We start from the raw sequence: 18565 nt of genomic DNA, 5'->3' as shown, positions 1-18565 counted from the left end.
ATTTTGCAGATTTTTTGGTACAACGCCTTCTCATTCAGTAAAAAATGACTAAGCAGTGTACTTTAAAAGTGAACGAGAGGCAATGTTTCTCACACCATGCCTTTACTCGGTAATTGTATACAAGATAGAATTTGAGCAAGTTATTAAAGACGAGGTATTCCCCGCGGATCCAATAACGCGGGACACCTCCACAAGGCTGGCGAGTATGCATTACTTCCAATTGGGATGGGCGATATGGCTGAAAACTGTATCGCTACACATGTGTTTTGTATTGATCAATATTAATAATTATTGATATTTTTTGTGACCTAATGAAAATGATCACCATGAGACAAAATATATGAAATAATCTTTATTTAAAATGTAACCTTCTTCTGATTCTAATCCCCTCTGCTATCAAGGCAGGAGGGAAAGGAAATGTCATAACAAGCATGGAAAACACTCAATCAATGTAAACAAAAATAAAAAATCACATTAAACACTTAAAACTAACCTCTTAAAATTAAGTTGCAAAAAAAAAACACAAGACAAAACTATTTTCTGCAGGTTTAGTATTAGTATGTTACGGTTAGCTGTGCTCTAAAGGGTGAGCTAAGGTGGTTTGTATTACCAGTCTTGGTGGGAACGAGTGCCTTGTATAATTTACAGAACACATGGGTATGACTCCGGTCTGTTTTTAAAAATAAAAAAACCCCGCCATATTGCAGAGAGGACTTTTCCTGATTTTTGAATATTTTTTTCCGCTCTCTGCATCATCCAGTTTTAGTTTCTCTTCTTACTCCATTCAAAAAAATAACTGCCACACAACAAGAAGGCACAATCCAACATGATAGTTAATACTGTTACTTGATTGGCTGTTCTGATTAGTAATCATTACCTGTGTTGCTCGGTTACCAGAGAACAAGTGCCTTTGTTCATGCAACCAACTCTGCTTTGCAACATTGTGGTGTCTTCCGACGATGAAGAAAAGAAAAATGAACGTTTTATCAAACACATGTTTCATTTATATCGATTAAGTGTCGACTGCGATATACATTGATATCAAGCCCTATCCCCAACGTGAACGGGGAGGCGTGGAAGCGTGCAGAACACCTCCATTAGTGATAGTGATAATGAGATAATGAGTAACACTTTGTCTTTCCTGTGAAATATGTAAATGAAGGGTGTAAAATTGCAGAACATTGAAAAAAAAAAAAAGATAAATCGTGGATACTGATAACTAACAATAAGATTTGTTATTTTGTATGTATAATGTGTTAGTTACCTCCCACGCCATCCACCACTACAAATAGATTGCAGTCCTTTGGGAAACTATTTATTCCCCTTATTGAGAGCTTACAGGGCAATGATGCCATGCTTGTTTGTGCTCACCAATCTGTGATTATCATGACATGTCCATAATAAGCCCTCAGGGGGTGTATACTGTATGTGTTGTTTAATGGCTGGGAGCAATGTACTGCCAAAGATGTAAAAAGTATTTACTCTCAAAGATTCAGGAGAAAAAACTGCACATCTCTCGACAAGGTCTGAACAATGCTGCAAGTGCTGTAATTGTTTGTAAAAAACAGCCTCTAAGCATTGGAACACAAGCTGTGTTGTGTGTGTGTGTTTTTGGCTTACTGATAAAGATAACCGGACAACATTTAGAGGACACCGGAACCTCCAAAGTCACATATAATCCATCACACTAGATGAGTTTCTAGTTGCTGTCTGCTTAATCTATAGATGCTATAGATTACAGCAGGGGTGTCCAAACCTTTTGACTCGGGGGGCCGCTTTGTAAAAAAAAAAAAAAAAAATTGTCCGAGGACTGAAAGCCGACTGCATTTCAACTATGTGTGTGTGTGTATATATATATATATGTGTAATCTACAATTGCAATGCTTTTAAGTTTGCTTATTAAATGTATACCAAATTGAAGAGGCAGGTTTGCTAAACAGTTTGCATTGGTTAAAGCAAGCTATAACAGACTGAACGCATACCTTCAACCTCAACATTACATGACAGACTCAACAAATGTCAATTTTTGTATTCATCCAGCCATCACTACATGATCATCACCGGGCTTTTTAAGTGGGCTTTCACTTCACTGATCGATTTGAGTTACTGCAGGGTCATGCTTACAAACCTGCAGGCTAAGTGGAAGTGATATTTAATGCAAAGACAGTTGTGTACGTACATTAATTCTTGACAGAATTGGGGAGATTCATGCAGATGGCCTGGACAGCAGGCAATTGTAATAGCATCACTGACAGTCAGGGCATATTTTATGGTCAAGGGATGACTTCTGTTTTTTTTTTTTTTTTTACAGCTGGATTAAAGTTGTGCATATCTGTTGTGTCACATTCAAGATTTATATTGTTTATTTGATACTTAATTGTGACATTATCTGAAATATTGTGAGATTTCCCAGATGCTCCTTAAAACCAATATCATAAAGATGTTCAGAAGCAATACTAATTAAATGGTCATCTCACACACACACACACACACACACACACACACACACACACACACACACACACACACACACACACACACACACACACACACACACACACTCTGCACTCAGTTTGTTCAACTCAGATCATCCAAATCCCTTATACCTTTGACAATTTCTCCATTTTACCCTCCCCCCTATTAAAAATTCTGGGTGTCATGCTCGACAGTAAACCCTCTTTTCAAACCCACATAAACAACATAACCCTGTCTGCCTATTTTCATCTACGTTACATGAATTGCCTCCTCCCATCCCTTACCCCACACTGCACTGCACACTTCTGTCATCCTGGTCTATAGGCTTGTCCCCTCTTGCCTGGATCTTGCACTCTTCTGTTTAGTCTCCCTCCCAAATCACTTCACAAACTCCAGCTTCTACAAAACTCTGCCGGCCTTATGATCATCGGAAACCCCTCCATCCAGCACATTGCCTTTTATTGCAGCCACTCCATTGGCTCCCCATCAAAAACTGCATCCAATTATGAATAATTCTCCTCACTTTCAAGGCCATCCATTACCTTTCCCGGTCATATCTTTCTGACCTACTCCATGTGGCCACGCTCACCTGTTCTTTAAGATCCTTGTCCGCCGTCCATCTGACTGTCCCATTATCTCATCTGTCCACTGTGGGTTCCAGAGCTTTCAGCCGCTCTAGACATTACAAAATGTACTGTTATACACCCTACTAGTAATAAATGTACCTGTTATTTGTTCAGAAAATTATATGAAATTAATGTTCAAGAATGTTCTGTTAGGAGATGCCTGGTAACCCACGCCGTTATCTGTAATAAACGAGGGTCAATCATCTCTCATAGTCAGCTTTGTCTGAGTGTGTTTATTTAATATTCCACGACAATAGCTGTGCATGAGTGTGAGCTGGCATGGTGGTATTCCTTATCAATACATTGATCTAACAGAAGACAGCAACAAATATATCATATGCTTATGAAAGGTAGACCCTCAGTACATTAATAGAGGAAGAAATCGTACCTATGTTCCCATCTAACTTGATGTAATACCTGGGAAATCAATACTCAATTAGGTCACTGCTGTTACTGGCATTTTTCACAAAACATTGCAAATTGGACTTGCGCTTTGCACATATAGTATCATTGTTTCACTTGAAGTTCCGGCATCATGAACGTGCATTTCTATAATGAAAAGGTTGATCACACATCAGGGACACCATTATACTTTATTGCTTGGATTCACATGACGTCATGTCTGACTCGATATGCGTGTTGGTCAAGCCAGCGTCTAGTCTCAATGGCTACTAGGCCCTTTTAAGCCTTTTTTTTGGAAATAAAAGCTCCTATGCTCGCGTTGATTTCGGCAGTGCAAATGGTTCTTTTTTTTGTCCTTTCCGGGTACTCAGACAAATAATTTTGTTGATGGACATGCCAAAATTTTCTGTACAGATTTACTTTACACACAAGAAGTGTGGTATATTTCTCTTGTTTCCTTACTGGAGAAAGTTTGGCCTGACTCGAGCAGGAGCGTATAGAAAGAAGAAAAAAAGGACGACAGGGGGGACAAAAGTGGAATAAGAAAACAATAACAACTACAGCAACAGAATAGCATCAGCAAATAGGAAATGTACAAATATGATGTTAAAAGTTATAGCAAAGAATTCAGCTAGCAGAATTCAGCTAGCTTATGTTGCCATGCTGTACCAAATCTGCCGGTGGCCTTCAGAATCAACAATGCAGGTGTCCGTGCACTGTAAGTGAACGGGGACATACAGGTGATGGACAGTTGTGATAGCCAATCAGATAACCAGTTGATGTCAGTAAGGCCTTCTAGATGGCCTCACGTTGAACGTGACATTCACGCGTCCTGTACCTGGATACTCATTGGGACTGTTAGATGAATTTGAGAACACATAGAGTTGAGAGAAAGTTGTGATAGCCAATCAGATCACAAGTTATTGACTGTCTTAATAGCCCGATATTAACAAGACTGTAATTTGATACTCACATGTCACTCTAAAGTGACATTCACAAGTTTCAATTTCGCTGGAATCGGGGAGTGTTGTGCCATAGCCAGACCGGAATAGCAGAAAAGGAGAACAAAACGTTAATTAGGCGGCAGATATATTGTAGCGTCCCGAAAGAGTTGGTGCTGCAGGGAATTCTAGGAATTTGGTCTGTTGTGTTTATGTTGTTTTACGGCGCAAATATTCTCCCAAAATGTATTTGTCATTGTTGTTTAGTACGGTTCCACTATATGGCACATGTTTATGACAGTGTTGGGGTTGTTCAAATGGCCACCCTTGGTTTGAGATGTATGGCTGTTTCCTAAGTATGCCCTTCATTCTTGTGTGTAATCAAAATTAATAGGATCATTAAAATCAATCAATCAATCAATCAATGTTTGTTTATATAGCCCCAAATCACAAATGTCTCAAAGGACTGCACAAATCATTACGACTACAACATCCTCGGAAGAACCCACAAAAGGGCAAGGAAAACTCACATCCAGTGGGACGCCAGTGACAATGCTGACTATGAGAAACCTTGGAGAGGACCTCAGATGTGGGCAACCCCCCCCCCCTCTAGGGGACCGAAAGCAATGGATGTCGAGCGGGTCCAACATGATACTGTGAAAGTTCAATCCATAGTGGCTCCAACACAGCCGCGAGAGTTCAGTTCAAGCGGATCCAAGACAGCAGCGAGAGTCCCGTCCACAGGAGACCATCTCAAGCGGAGGCGGATCAGCAGCGTAGAGATGTCCCCAACCGATACAGGCGAGCGGTCCATCCTGGGTCCCGATGAGCGGTCCATCCTGGGTCTCGACTCTGGACAGCCAGTACTTCATCCATGGTCATCGGACCGGACCCCCTCCACAAGGGAGGGGGGGACATAGGAGAAAGAAAAGAAGCGGCAGATCAACTTGTCTAAAAAGGAGGTCTATTTAAAGGCTAGAGTATACAGATGAGTTTTAAGGTGAGACTTAAATGCTTCTACTGAGGTAGCATCTCGAACTGTTACCGGGAGGGCATTCCAGAGTACTGGAGCCCGAACGGAAAACGCTCTATAGCCCGCAGACTTTTTTTGGGCTCTAGAAATCATTATTAAGCGGGAGTCTTTTGAACGCAGATTTCTTGCCGGGACATATGGTACAATACAATCGGCAAGATAGGCTGGATGGAGCTAGACCGTGTAGTATTTTATACGTAAGTAGTAAAACCTTAAAGTCACATCTTAAGTGCACAGGAAGCCAGTGCAGGTGAGCCAGTACAGGCGTAATATGATCAAACTTTCTTGTTCTTGTCAAAAGTCTAGCAGCCGCATTTTGTACCAACTGTAATCTTTTAATGCTAGACATGGGGAGAAAAAAAACTGACGATCGAATACTGTAAAATTTTTTCATGACATCTTCTTTCAAAAACCATCATTAAACCATCAAACGCTCCAATACATTTGCAAGACCATTTTTACAAAGGATATTTTAAAGAGAAACCACATCTTGTGAGACGATGTCAGCTTTTCTGGCCGTGACATGGGGAGATGCTCGCCATTTCCACTCGAATAAGCCGACAATGAGAGGTACTACTGGCTTATACGGCGTTGAGAAGTGAGTTTTATTTTTTCACTTTATGTATGTTTCCAGCGATGTGGTGACATCAATCATGGTATTTTGAGAGGTAATATTTGAAGGCTACTGGTGGGAAACGCATGGCCCGCTACGGATTAAACAGTGCAGTTGCAGTTATTATTTGGTCCGTCAGTCTGAAAGGTGAAGTAAAGGTGGTAAAGAGCTTTAATTTGCTCTGTTGCAACTCTGATTTAGTACTAGGGATGTAACGTTAAACGGCATAATGATAAATCACAGTAAAATTCCGGTTAGCAATACTGTTTAATTACCTAAAAAACGTCATTTAATAATGCATTTTAGGCGACGTTGCTCATTTCCCGCACTAGCGCTGTTTGCAATGGCTGAAAACAACATATACGCATAACCCATGCGGACTGGACATTGGCCGAGAGTGGAGTCGGCTGTCTTGGTTGCTTTGTTGGGTCTGCTTCGGTCTCTGGCCATGCTCCCTCCTCCCCAGCGGACAATGGCGTGGAACACCGCAGAGGCCATCACAGTGTATATGTTTATTTTACTTTTTATTCATAGCTGTATGTAGAAGTGTCTGGTTGTATCTGCTGCTTTAATGTCTTTAATGTCCTCTGTGTTCTTTGATGTTTGATGTTTCCCTCTTACACACATGTAAGAGGGATGTGTACTATGGCTATGAGTCGTTTTTTTTTTTTTTTTTTTTCCCCCTTGGCCTCAGTCTACACCCCCACTCCAGGGCCCAGGCTAAGACCGATTTTTATTTTATTTTATTTTAATCTTTTATTCCCCCCCCCGTTTACCTGTATGTCATCTTTTTTGTAAGGGGCGCTGGAAGCCGGCAGACCCGTCAGCGATCCTGTTCTGTCTCCCTGTAATGTTTGTCTGATCTTGATTGGGATTGTGCTGAAAATGGTAATTTTCCTGAAGGAACTCTCCTGACGGAATAAATAAAGTACTATCTAATCTAATTTATCTAATATGGACCTCGCTCTTGAGATGTTGCCCCCCAAGTAAACGTACAAAATCGGAAGTCTGGACTTATTTTGGATTGGGAAAGTATTCTGAAGATAAAATCATTGGGGTTAATCAGCCTATCACCTGAAAATTCAAGAAAGGTCCCAACGAAGGGAGGCAACACTTCAACATGTTGAACCAACTCCGTAACCACCATCCTCAACTACACGTCAAGTGCAAAGTAAGTCAACTTGTAGTTGAATGCATGATGGAAAGTCTTTGAAAATGAACATGTCATTGTTTGTCTGTCAAACGGTTTTATAGTTGCACTTAAGTATTATTAAAGGTAATTGATATTGGGCGCTTTCGGTGAGAGCACACAACACACACACTGTAGCAGAGTAAAATGTACTTATGTTTATGTGTTTAGTGCCGTTAATGAAGTTTTTAAAACTTTGTGTTAAAAACAAATCCTAGCAGAAACACTGCAACGTGTTTTGTTTTGAGAAGAGGGTTAGTGTGTCACTGTGTGTGTGTCAGTCAGATGAGCATAATAGTTATCAGCATCTAATACATATAATAATACATTTGCTTCTCCCTTATTTGCAGAGTGGGTGTAGAGTGGACAAGTACAATGCCACAGTTACAGTACATCCTCATTTACCAACATCACACTTTCACACATGCAATACCTGATGTCTTCCAGGAGCAGCTGCTTATGCTCCTTCGTCAAAAATGGCAAAAGATCTCACTGCAGCGCTGTCGTATTTCATTGCCAAACTTTCAAATATTTTAAAGCAGGGGCGCTCACACTTTTTCTGCAGGCGAGCTACTTTTCAATTGACCAAGTCGAGGAGATCTACCTCATTCCTATTTATAATTTATATTTATTTATTTATGAAAGAGACATTTTTGTTAACAAGTTAAAGGTGTTTAATGATAATACAAGCATTTTTAACACACATAGATTCCTTTCTTTCATGAAGACAAGAATATAAGTTGGTGTATTTGATTCTGATGACTTGCATTGATTGGAATTAGACAGTGGTGTTGATAACTTCCTCATTTTCAAATGGAGGAAAAAAAAAAGTCCTCCTTTCTGTCCAATACCACATGAAAGTGGTTGGATTTGGCATCTCATTTGTCCAACTTGCATACTCGTTTTCAAACACTTTGTAATGAGAGTAGCATATGTGTGTGGCCCTTTAATGTCTGGCAGCAGGTGAGTGACGTCAGTGACTGTGCGGGTGGGCAAGCAAGTGAGAAAGCGGTCGTTGAGGGCGGGGGAGAAATACATTGGCATCAAACTCCGTAGCTTGCTAGCTTGTCCACGCTAGCTTTCTGAGACTCTTATTTTGTTAGCACAGGCAGGATGAAACAGGTCTTTTATGGTGAAGACAGGAACTGTGCAGTCGGTCTTTAGAGTTTTGACAGTAGGTACGGAGTCTCTAGAAATAAAATGTGTTTCTCTGCGTCCGCCCTGTTAGTGATTTTTTTCTTAAATATGAGCTCGCAGCAGCCAGCGTCATCTCACAAGATCCTCGGGTGCTGAGAATGTCAAACAACTGACGAAAGTGAAGTCTTGGTATGATTGATGATTGCTCATTTTTATGTATATTTTTTAATGCCTGGCTTGAGATCGACTGACACACCCTCCGAGATCGACCAGTCGATCGCGATCGACGTAATGGGCACCCCTGTTTTAAAGTACCCCTAATAGTCACACACACACTAGGTGTGGTGAAATTATTCTCTGTATTTGACCCATCCCCTTCTTTAACCACCTGAGAGGTGAGGGGAGCAGTGAGGGGAGCAGTGAGCAGCAGCGGTGGCAGCGCTCGGGAATCATTTTGGTGGTTCAACCCCCAATTTTATCCCTTGATTTTGAGTGCCAAGCAGAGAGGTAATGGGTCCCATTTTTATAGTCTTTGATATGACTTGGCCGGGGGTTTGAACCCATAGACTGCTAGACTTTTGACAAGAACAAGAAAGTTTGATCATATTACGCCTGTACTGGCTCACCTGCACTGGCTTCCTGTTCACTTAAGATGTGACTTTAAGGTTTTACTAATTACGTATAAAATACTACACGGTCTAGCTCCAGCCTATCTTGCCGATTGTATTGTACCATATGTCCCGGCAAGAAATCTGCGTTCAAAAGACTCCGGCTTATTAATGATTCCTAGAGCCCAAAGAAAGTCTGCGGGCTATAGAGCGTTTTCCGTTCGGGCTCCAGTACTCTGGAATGCCCTCCCGGTAACAGTTCGAGATGCTACCTCAGTAGAAGCATTTAAGTCTCACCTTAAAACTCATCTGTATACTCTAGCCTTTAAATAGACCTCCTTTTTAGACCAGTTGATCTGCCGCTTCTTTTCTTTCTCCTATGTCCCACCCTCCCTTGTGGAGGGGGTCCGGTCCGATGACCATGGATGAAGTACTGGCTGTCCAGAGTCGAGACCCAGGATGGACCACTCGTCGGGACCCAGGATGGACCGCTCGCCTGTATCGATTGGGGACATCTCTACGCTGCTGATCTGCCTCCGCTTGAGATGGTCTCCTGTGGACGGGACTCTCGCTGCTGTCTTGGATCCGCTTTGAACTGAACTCTCGCGGCTGTGTTGGAGCCACTATGGATTGAACTTTCACAGTATCATGTTAGACCCGCTCGACATCCATTGCTTTCGGTCCCCTAGAGGGGGGGGGTTGCCCACATCTGAGGTCCTCTCCAAGGTTTCTCATAGTCAGCATTGTCACTGGCGTCCCACTGGATGTGAATTCTCCCTGCCCACTGGGTGTGAGTTTTCCTTGCCCTTTTGTGGGTTCTTCCGAGGATGTTGTAGTCGTAATGATTTGTACAGTCCTTTGAGACATTTGTGATTTGGGGCTATATAAATAAACATTGATTGATTGATTGATTGATAAACTATCGATCTCAGGGCGGAGAGGTATTCTCTGATATGTGTAAAACAAGATCCCTCATGTACAAACACTATTGTTGTATACCAGGACAAAAAGTGCATTTATTTTTTTATTTATTTAAGTTATTTATCTACAATAACAGTAGATAACAGTTATCTACAATAAATTTTCTTCTACAAAGTATATCATTTTCCATCCATCCATTTTCTACCGGGGGGTGCTGGAGCCTATCTTAGCTGCAATCGGGCGGAAGGTGGGGTACATATCATTTAGAATGTGTTATTTGTTTTTAAATAAAACACGGTTAAAAAAATTCAGTACAAGTACTTTTTGAACATTTTGAGCACATTTTAAAAATACTTTTAAAATAATGACAACTGTGATAATTTTGGTCACAATAACCGTGATAAGACATTTTCATACCGTGCCATCCCTATTTAGTTCCAATGTGTATGCAAATACAGCTGCAGCCTTCTGGTCCAGTGAACGGCAGGGATTAAGAAACGACAGCGGTCTAATGATTGTTTCAAATGTAGGTTGATCACATGCACATAATCCTCTGCTAACTATGCAGACTGTTTGTGAAAATGGCATGCAGAGGTGCTTCTTCTGAAATGGTGCTACTCTTAATTTTGTCAAATGTCACTCCATATTAGTGTACATTTTTTTTTACAAGAAAATAGGAGTTTCAATCAAGCATTTCAAAAGCTTCACTAACTAAATGCAAACACTTGATGAATTGAAATGTCAAATCAGAACTGAATCATACCAAAGACTATAAAAATGGGACCCTTTACCTTTCTGTTTGGCACTCAACATCAAGGGTTGGAATTGGGGGTTGAATCACCAAAAATGATCCTCGGGCGCGGCCACCGCTGCTGACCACTGCTCCCCTCACCTGCCAGAGGGTGATCAAGGGTGATATGTCAAATGCAGAGAATAATTTCGCCACACCTAGCAACTGAGTGACCCACATGTCGGAGTCTTTGTATTGGCACTTTTTCTGCAGGGAAACAGAATAGGTTATCAATCACAACTACAGCAAAGTACGATAACCAATAAAAAAAAACATGTTGGAAACAAAATTTTTTGAAAATAGGCATCTGAAAACCAAAGTCTAACTGTCTCTAGGACTATGAAATGTCCACATAACAATGGAAAACACTCAAACAATCAAGGTAAACAAAATCATATCACATTGGACACTTAACAATAACCTCTTAAAAGGAAGTTGCACGAACAAGGAATGTGTAAGAAAGTGCAAAATTAGAAAATATACACTTTTAGAGAAACCTGGGAAAAAATATTTCCTGTAAGTTTAGTACCATCAATCAATCAATCAATGTTTATTTATATAGCCCCAAATCACAAATGTCTCAAAGGACTGCACAAATCATTACGACTACAACATCCTCGGAAGAACCCACAAAAGGGCAAGGAAAACTCACACCCAGTGGGCAGGGAGAATTCACATCCAGTGGGACGCCAGTGACAATGCTGACTATGAGAAACCTTGGAGAGGACCTCAGATGTGGGCACGACCCCCCCCCCCCTCTAGGGGACCGAAAGCAATGGATGTCGAGCGGGTCCAACATGATACTGTGAAAGTTCAATCCATAGTGGCTCCAACACAGCCGCGAGAGTTCAGTTCAAAGCGGATCAAAGACCGCAGCGAGAGTCCCGTCCACAGGAGACCATCTCAAGCGGGAGCGTATCAGCAGCGTAGAGATGTCCCCAATCGATACAGGCGAGCGGTCCATCCTGGGTCCCGACGAGCGGTCCATCCTGGGTCTCGACTCTGGACAGCCAGTACTTCATCCATGGTCAGCGGACCGGACCCCCTCCACAAGGGAGGGGGGGACATAGGAGAAAGAAAAGAAGCGGCAGATCAACTGGTCTAAAAAGGAGGTCTATTTAAAGGCTAGAGTATACAGATGAGTTTTAAGGTGAGACTTAAATGCTTCTACTGAGGTAGCATCTCGAACTGTTACCGGGAGGGCATTCCAGAGTACTGGAACCCGAACGGAAAACGCTCTATAGCCCGCAGACTTTTTTTGGGCTCTAGGAATCACTAATAAGCCGGAGTCTTTTGAACGCAGATTTCTTGCCGGGATATATGGTACAATACAATCGGCAAGATAGGCTGGAGCTAGACCGTGTAGTATTTTATACGTAATTAGTAAAACCTTAAAGTCACATCTTAAGTGCACAGGAAGCCAGTGCAGGTGAGCCAGTACAGGCGTAATATGATCAAACTTTCTTGTTCTTGTCAAACTAGGGAAGTTACGACTGTGCTCTAAGGCAGTGTTTTTCAACCACTGGGCTGTGAGATACAGTCTGGTGTGCCGTGGGAGATTATGTAATTTCATCTAATTGGGTTAATGTTTTTTGCAAACCAGTAATTATAATCCACAAATGTGTCGTTGTTGAGTGTCTGTGCTTTCTAGAGCTCGGCAGAGAAACCATGTAATACTCTTCCATATCAGTAGGTGGCAGCAGGTTAGCTAATTGCTTTGTAGATGTCAGGAACATGGTTTGTCGTGATCACAATATGCGGAAGGCAGCGTGTAGGTAAATAGGTATCTAACACTTAAACCAAAAATAAACAAAGGTCGAGTGCCGTGAAGAAAAGACATTGAAGCTTAGGGATGGCTAAGCAAAACAAAACTAAAACTGAAATGGCTGCAAAGTAAACAAAAACAGAATACTGGACGACAGCAAAGACTTAAGGAGTGTGGAGCAGACGGCGTCCACAAAGTACATCCGTACATGACAAGACAATCAACAATGTCCCCACAAAGAAGGATAGCGTCCGCACAACTTAAATAGCCTTGATTGCGAAAACAAAGCAGGTGCGGGTAATAGCGTTCAAGGAAGACATGAAACTTCTACAGGAAAATGCCAACAAAATAGGAGCGCAAGACAAGAACTAAAACACTATACTCTGGAAAACACCAAAAAACTCAAGTTATGGCGTGATGTGACAGGTGGTGACAGTACACCTACTTTGAGACAAGAGCTATAGTGATGCATGCTTGGTTATGGTTTGAAGTCATATCCAACAATTTTCAAGAACAACTTTTTACTGTCAATATTGGCTACGGAGTTTCATTTTTTCATGTTTTCTGCTGCTGGTGTGCCTCAGAATTTTTTCAATTAAAAAAAAAATGTGCCTTGGCTCAGAAAAGGTTGAAAAACACTGCTCTAAGGTGGTGTGACAGTATTACAGGTCTTGGTGGGAATGAGTGTCTTGCATCATTTACAGACCACCTTGGTTGGACTTCTGTCCATTTAAAAAAAATAAAAAAAATAATAAAAACTAAAAATAAAAACACTATAGAGGTGACTATTCCTGTTTTATCGACGATTAATTCACTCTTTGCGTTATTCTTTTTTAAATTCTCTTCTTACTTCATGCAATTAATCAACCGTGAGACAGCAAAATGTTGGAATCGAAATGGTAGTTGATAATGTAACCTTTTTGACTGTTAGTGTGTCAGTTATCACTTCCTGTGTTGTTACCAGAGAGCCTTTGGTTATGTTACCAACCTTGCTTTGCAACTTTTGTTTTTTTTTTCAGATGAAGAAGACTTATTAGATTTATTGATATGGAATACGTGTTTATCTTAATATATTTTGATATTGATACATACCGATAAGATTATATTCCACATGCCTGTTAAAAACATTAAAATGGAATATTGGAATTAAGATGAAGGTTTAGAGAAATAGCTAAACAATAATAAATGAAGTGAAACAACAACAATGAGCAAGCTACAGTATCAGTAACTATAGCTAACAATCTCGCATAATTATTCTAATTCTGATCTCAAAAAGTGCTTCGGATTTGTTTAAATTTAACAGAACAGTTACAGAGAAACATTCATAGTATGAAAATACATCATTAAATGGTGAAAAAACAACCATTTATCTGAAAATACAATATTATTGTTTGTATATATCTCTGTCAAAACTGACCCTTTTCTACGCCAACCAACTTTTCCAAAACACATTTCCAAGGGTTCACCAGACTCACCCTTTATCTGGATTGCATGCATAATCTATGAAAATACTGTATCTCATCATTTTCTAAGAGGCCTATTCTATAAAGTGGCCTTTCGTTCGCACGGTTCTCTCTCGAGATCTTATTTTGTACCATTATCTCTGAACATGACATTCATGTTGGTCTGTGGGTGACTGCTGGGGCTGCGAAAGGGATAGTCGTCGCATTACATTCGATACAAAATTGTATTATGAGATTACAGTAAAGTTATGTAATGTCCCAAATCCATCAAGGAAAACTTCAAACTTAATTGTTTGTGACCACTAAAATAGCAAGGTGCTAAATAAGGGTGGGCCCTGACAAGATTTTTATATGCGTTACAATAGCAGCAATTGTATCAGGACTGGCTGAAAAACACAATGACTTTGATAGAAAGGGTATTTTTTCACTCCGATTCCACCTGGTTTCAGCAAAAGACGCAAAAAAACATTTGGATTAAAAGCCTAACCGGAATAAAAATGCTTAAAGTAAACACGCCATTCGGAATATTCTGACCCCATCACACACATTTGGATCAAAATTTAATTCCGATCGAGACGGGTGGTTTATGCCGATAGTACGGGGGGGAAAAATTAATTGGTACAAACCAAAAAACTGATTTTAACTTTAAAGATATTAATAAATGGTTTGGCGAGCCTCTGGATGGATCTATATCCAGGATAGATTGGTTGATTGGAGCTCTGCTATAAAATGTGTGTGTATATATATATATATATATATATATATATATATATATATATATATATACACACATATAACGTTCTCTTTTGCGACTGACAGCAACAGACCGACATTGCACACAGCATCGAAAGAGTTTACAAACAATGCACCCCCAAATATTAAATTTAATGTATGGTAAAGGTTCAGATTTTTCTTTTTTAAAGAATGGTCAGTTGGATAAAAGTTTTTCCATTTATAACGTTTGGAAAGCAGCAATAAAGTAGTGGCTGGATGACTAATCTGAGCACCCACCTGTTGTGACGGCATGACACATAACACTCAAGCGAACGATGTGGGAGCTAGGGATGCTGATGCTCGCAGACCTACCATCTGGCAAGACAAGGACACTGATTTGAAAGACTTCCAGCCCTAATTTAGCCACAACTTTGCAACAGCATCTACTAAACTGTTAATTGTGCTAAATATAAAGACACATGTAAAATAAAGTATTTCGATATAAGTAAGGATGTCCGATAACATCAGATATTATCGTCCGATGAATGCTTTAAAAAGTAATATTGGAAATTATCGGTATCTGTTTCAAAAATATCGGTATCGGTTTCCAAAAGGGAAATTTGTGACTTTCTAAAACGTCGCTGTGTACACGGACGCAGGAAGATGTACAGAGCGCCAATTATTCCTTGACGGCGCTGCCTTTGCGTACTTGCCCAGTCACATACTAAAGTAATATCTACGGCTTGACACACGCATTAACGAATGCAATCATACTTGGTCAACAGCCATACAGGTCACACTGAGGGTGGCCGTATAAACAACTTTAACACTGTTACAAATATGCGCCACACTGTGGACCGACACCAAACAAGAATGACAAACACATTTTGGGAGAATATCCGCACCGTAACATAAACACAACAGAAAAAATACCCAGAACCCCTTGCAGATGCTTTATTTCATTCAGAAAAATCTACCTCTCACACGTGATGACAAGGAGAAAAAGATTTAGCCCACTCTTTGAGCTTCGTCTGTTGCACAAATATACTAATAGTCCGGACTGAGTGAAGTTATTTTACAAACCCCGTTTCCATGTGAGTTGGGAAATTGTGTTAGATGTAAATATAAAAGGAATACAATGATTTGCAAATCATTTTCAACCCATATTCAATTGAATGCACTACAAAGACAACATATTTGATGTTCAAACTGATAAACATTTTTTGGGGTGAAAATAATCATTAACTTTAGAATATAATGCCAGCTACACGTGACAAAGAAGTTGGAAAAGGTGGCAATAAATACTGATAAAGTTGAAAAATGCTCATCAAACACTTATTTGGAACATCCCACAGGTGTGCAGGCTAACTAGGAACAGGTGGGTGCCATGACGGGGTATAAAAACAGCTTCAATAAGAAGGATGGGGCGAGGTACACCCCTTTGTCCACAACTACGTGAGCAAATAGTCAAACAGTTTAAGAACAACATTTCTCAAAGTGCAATTGCAAGAAATTTAGGGATTTAAACATCTACGGTCCATAATATCATCAAAAGGTTCAGAAAATCCGGAGAAATCACTCCACGTAAGCGGCATGGCCGGAAACCAACGTTGAATGGCCGTGACCTTCGATCCCTCAGACTGTACTGTATCAAAAACCGACATCAATTTCCAAAGGATATCACCACATGGGCTCAGGAACACTTCAGAAAACCACTGTCACTAAACACAGTTCTTTGCTACATCTGTAAGTGCAAGTTAAAGCTCTACTATACAAAGTAAAAGCCATTTATCAACAACATCCAGAAACGCCGCCGGCTTCTCTGGGCCCGGGATCATCTAAGATGGACTGATGCAAAGTGGAAAAGTGTTGTGGGGTCTGACGAGTCCACGTTTCAAATTGTTTTTGGAAATATTTGACATTGTGTCGTCCGGACCAAAGGGGAAGCGAGCCATCCAGACTGTTATCGACGCAAAGTTCAAAAGCCAGCATCTGTGATGGTATGGGGGTGCATTGGTGCCCAAAGCATGGGTAACTTACAAATCTGTGAAGGCACCATTAATGCTGAAAGGTACATACAGGTTTTGGAACAACATATGCTGCCATCTAAGCGCCGTCTTTTTCATGGACGTCCCTGCTCATTTCAGCAAGACAATGCCAAGCCACACTCAGCACGTGTTACAACAGCGTGGCTTCGTAAAAAAAGAGTGCGGGTACTTTCCTGGCCCGCCTGCAGTCCAGACCTGTCTCCCATTGAAAATGTGTGGCGGATTATGACGCGTAAAATGTGACAGCTGAGACCCCGGACTGTTGAACGACTGAAGCTCTGCATAAAACAAGAATGGGAAAGAATTCCACTTTCCTCAGTTCCCAAACGTTTATTGAATGTTGTTAAAAGAAAAGGTGATGTAACACAGCCATTAAATTCTAAGTTAATTATTATTTGCAAAAAAAAATAAAGTTTATGAGTTTGAACATCAAATATCTTGTCTTTGTAGTGCATTCTATTGAGTATGGGTTGAAAAAGATTTGCAAATCATTGTATTCCGTTTATATATTTATTTATATTTACATCTAACACAATTTCCCAATTCATATTGAATTGGGGTTTGTACATCTAATACAATTTCCCAACTCATATGGAAATGGGGTTTGTATTTATGTTTTGTGCTTTTTTTCCTAATGCACTTTAAACAATGGCTGTGTTTTCTACTTGTCTAGACTGAAGCAGTTTTTTACTTTTGTGTCTTTCTTGTTTTTGTTTGCACATTTTTTTTTACTCATACAAATACGTTAACAGGGCAGATTGTGCCCAGTTTATAGTATACTCTGGACTGAAGCTGTGTGCCTTCATTGTTTTTGTAGCTGTTGTTTTGAGGCATGTTAAAAAAAAAAAAAAAAAAAGCACTTTGTGAAAGTCAAAGTTCAGTGTTTCCCATAGTTGTAGTGGGTATCAGGATTATTTCAGGGAGAGCATGTCCCACATTCCAAGCTGCTGTTTTTAGGCATGTTAAAAAATAATGCACTTTGTGACTTCGATAATAAATATGGCAGTGCCATGTTGGCACTTTTTTCTATAACTTGAGTTGATTTATTTTGGAAAACCTTGTTACATTGTTTAAGACATCCAGCGGGGCATCACAAACAAATTAGGCATAAAAATGTGTTAATTCCACACACATATATATATATATATATATATATATATATATATATGTATATGTATATATATATATATGTATATATATATATGTATATGTATATATATATATATGTATATATATATATGTATATATATGTATATATATATATGTATATATATATATGTGTATATATATATATATATATATGTATATATATATATGTATATATATGTATATATATATATATATATGTATATATATATATGTATATATATATATATATATATATATCTATATATATATATATATATATCGGTATCGGTTGCTATCGGTCTCTATAATTAAGAGTTGGACAATGTCGAAATATCGGATATCGGCAAAAAAGCCATTATCGGACATCCCTAGATATAAGGTGTGATGGATGAAAATGCTCGTCATAATCGGATGATTTTTTTCAGGGTCTTTGTACACATTCTAATCCGAATTATGATCAGATCAAACATTTTGCCCATGTACACAAGGCTAGTGCAATCAAGGAAGTGAGAACCTGGATGTGTTTACAAATGTATATATATATATATATTGCATTACCCACAAGGCTTAGTGCTATAGACGGCAACCAAAAGGGGGTCTGAGCTACGAGTAAATACGAGAGTTGTGCGGTTTTCGAGATAATGATTTGAAATATTGTTACATGTTGCTGTTCCTAGTTCGTCTACACAGGAAACAAAAATGGATGCTGGGT

General features: G+C 39.8%; 1 protein-coding gene across 1 annotated transcript in view; it reads left to right on the top strand.

The window, feature by feature from the left end:
- pde4ba (phosphodiesterase 4B, cAMP-specific a) overlaps positions 1–18565 on the top strand; it is a 530844-nt gene that overhangs the window by 21862 nt on the left and 490417 nt on the right. The window lies entirely within an intron of this gene.

This window comes from Nerophis ophidion, linkage group LG22, assembly GCF_033978795.1.
Source record: "Nerophis ophidion isolate RoL-2023_Sa linkage group LG22, RoL_Noph_v1.0, whole genome shotgun sequence".
Classification (NCBI taxonomy): domain Eukaryota; kingdom Metazoa; phylum Chordata; class Actinopteri; order Syngnathiformes; family Syngnathidae; genus Nerophis; species Nerophis ophidion.
The sequence above is the reverse complement of the archived record's forward strand: the minus strand, read 5'-3'. Positions and strand labels throughout refer to the sequence as shown.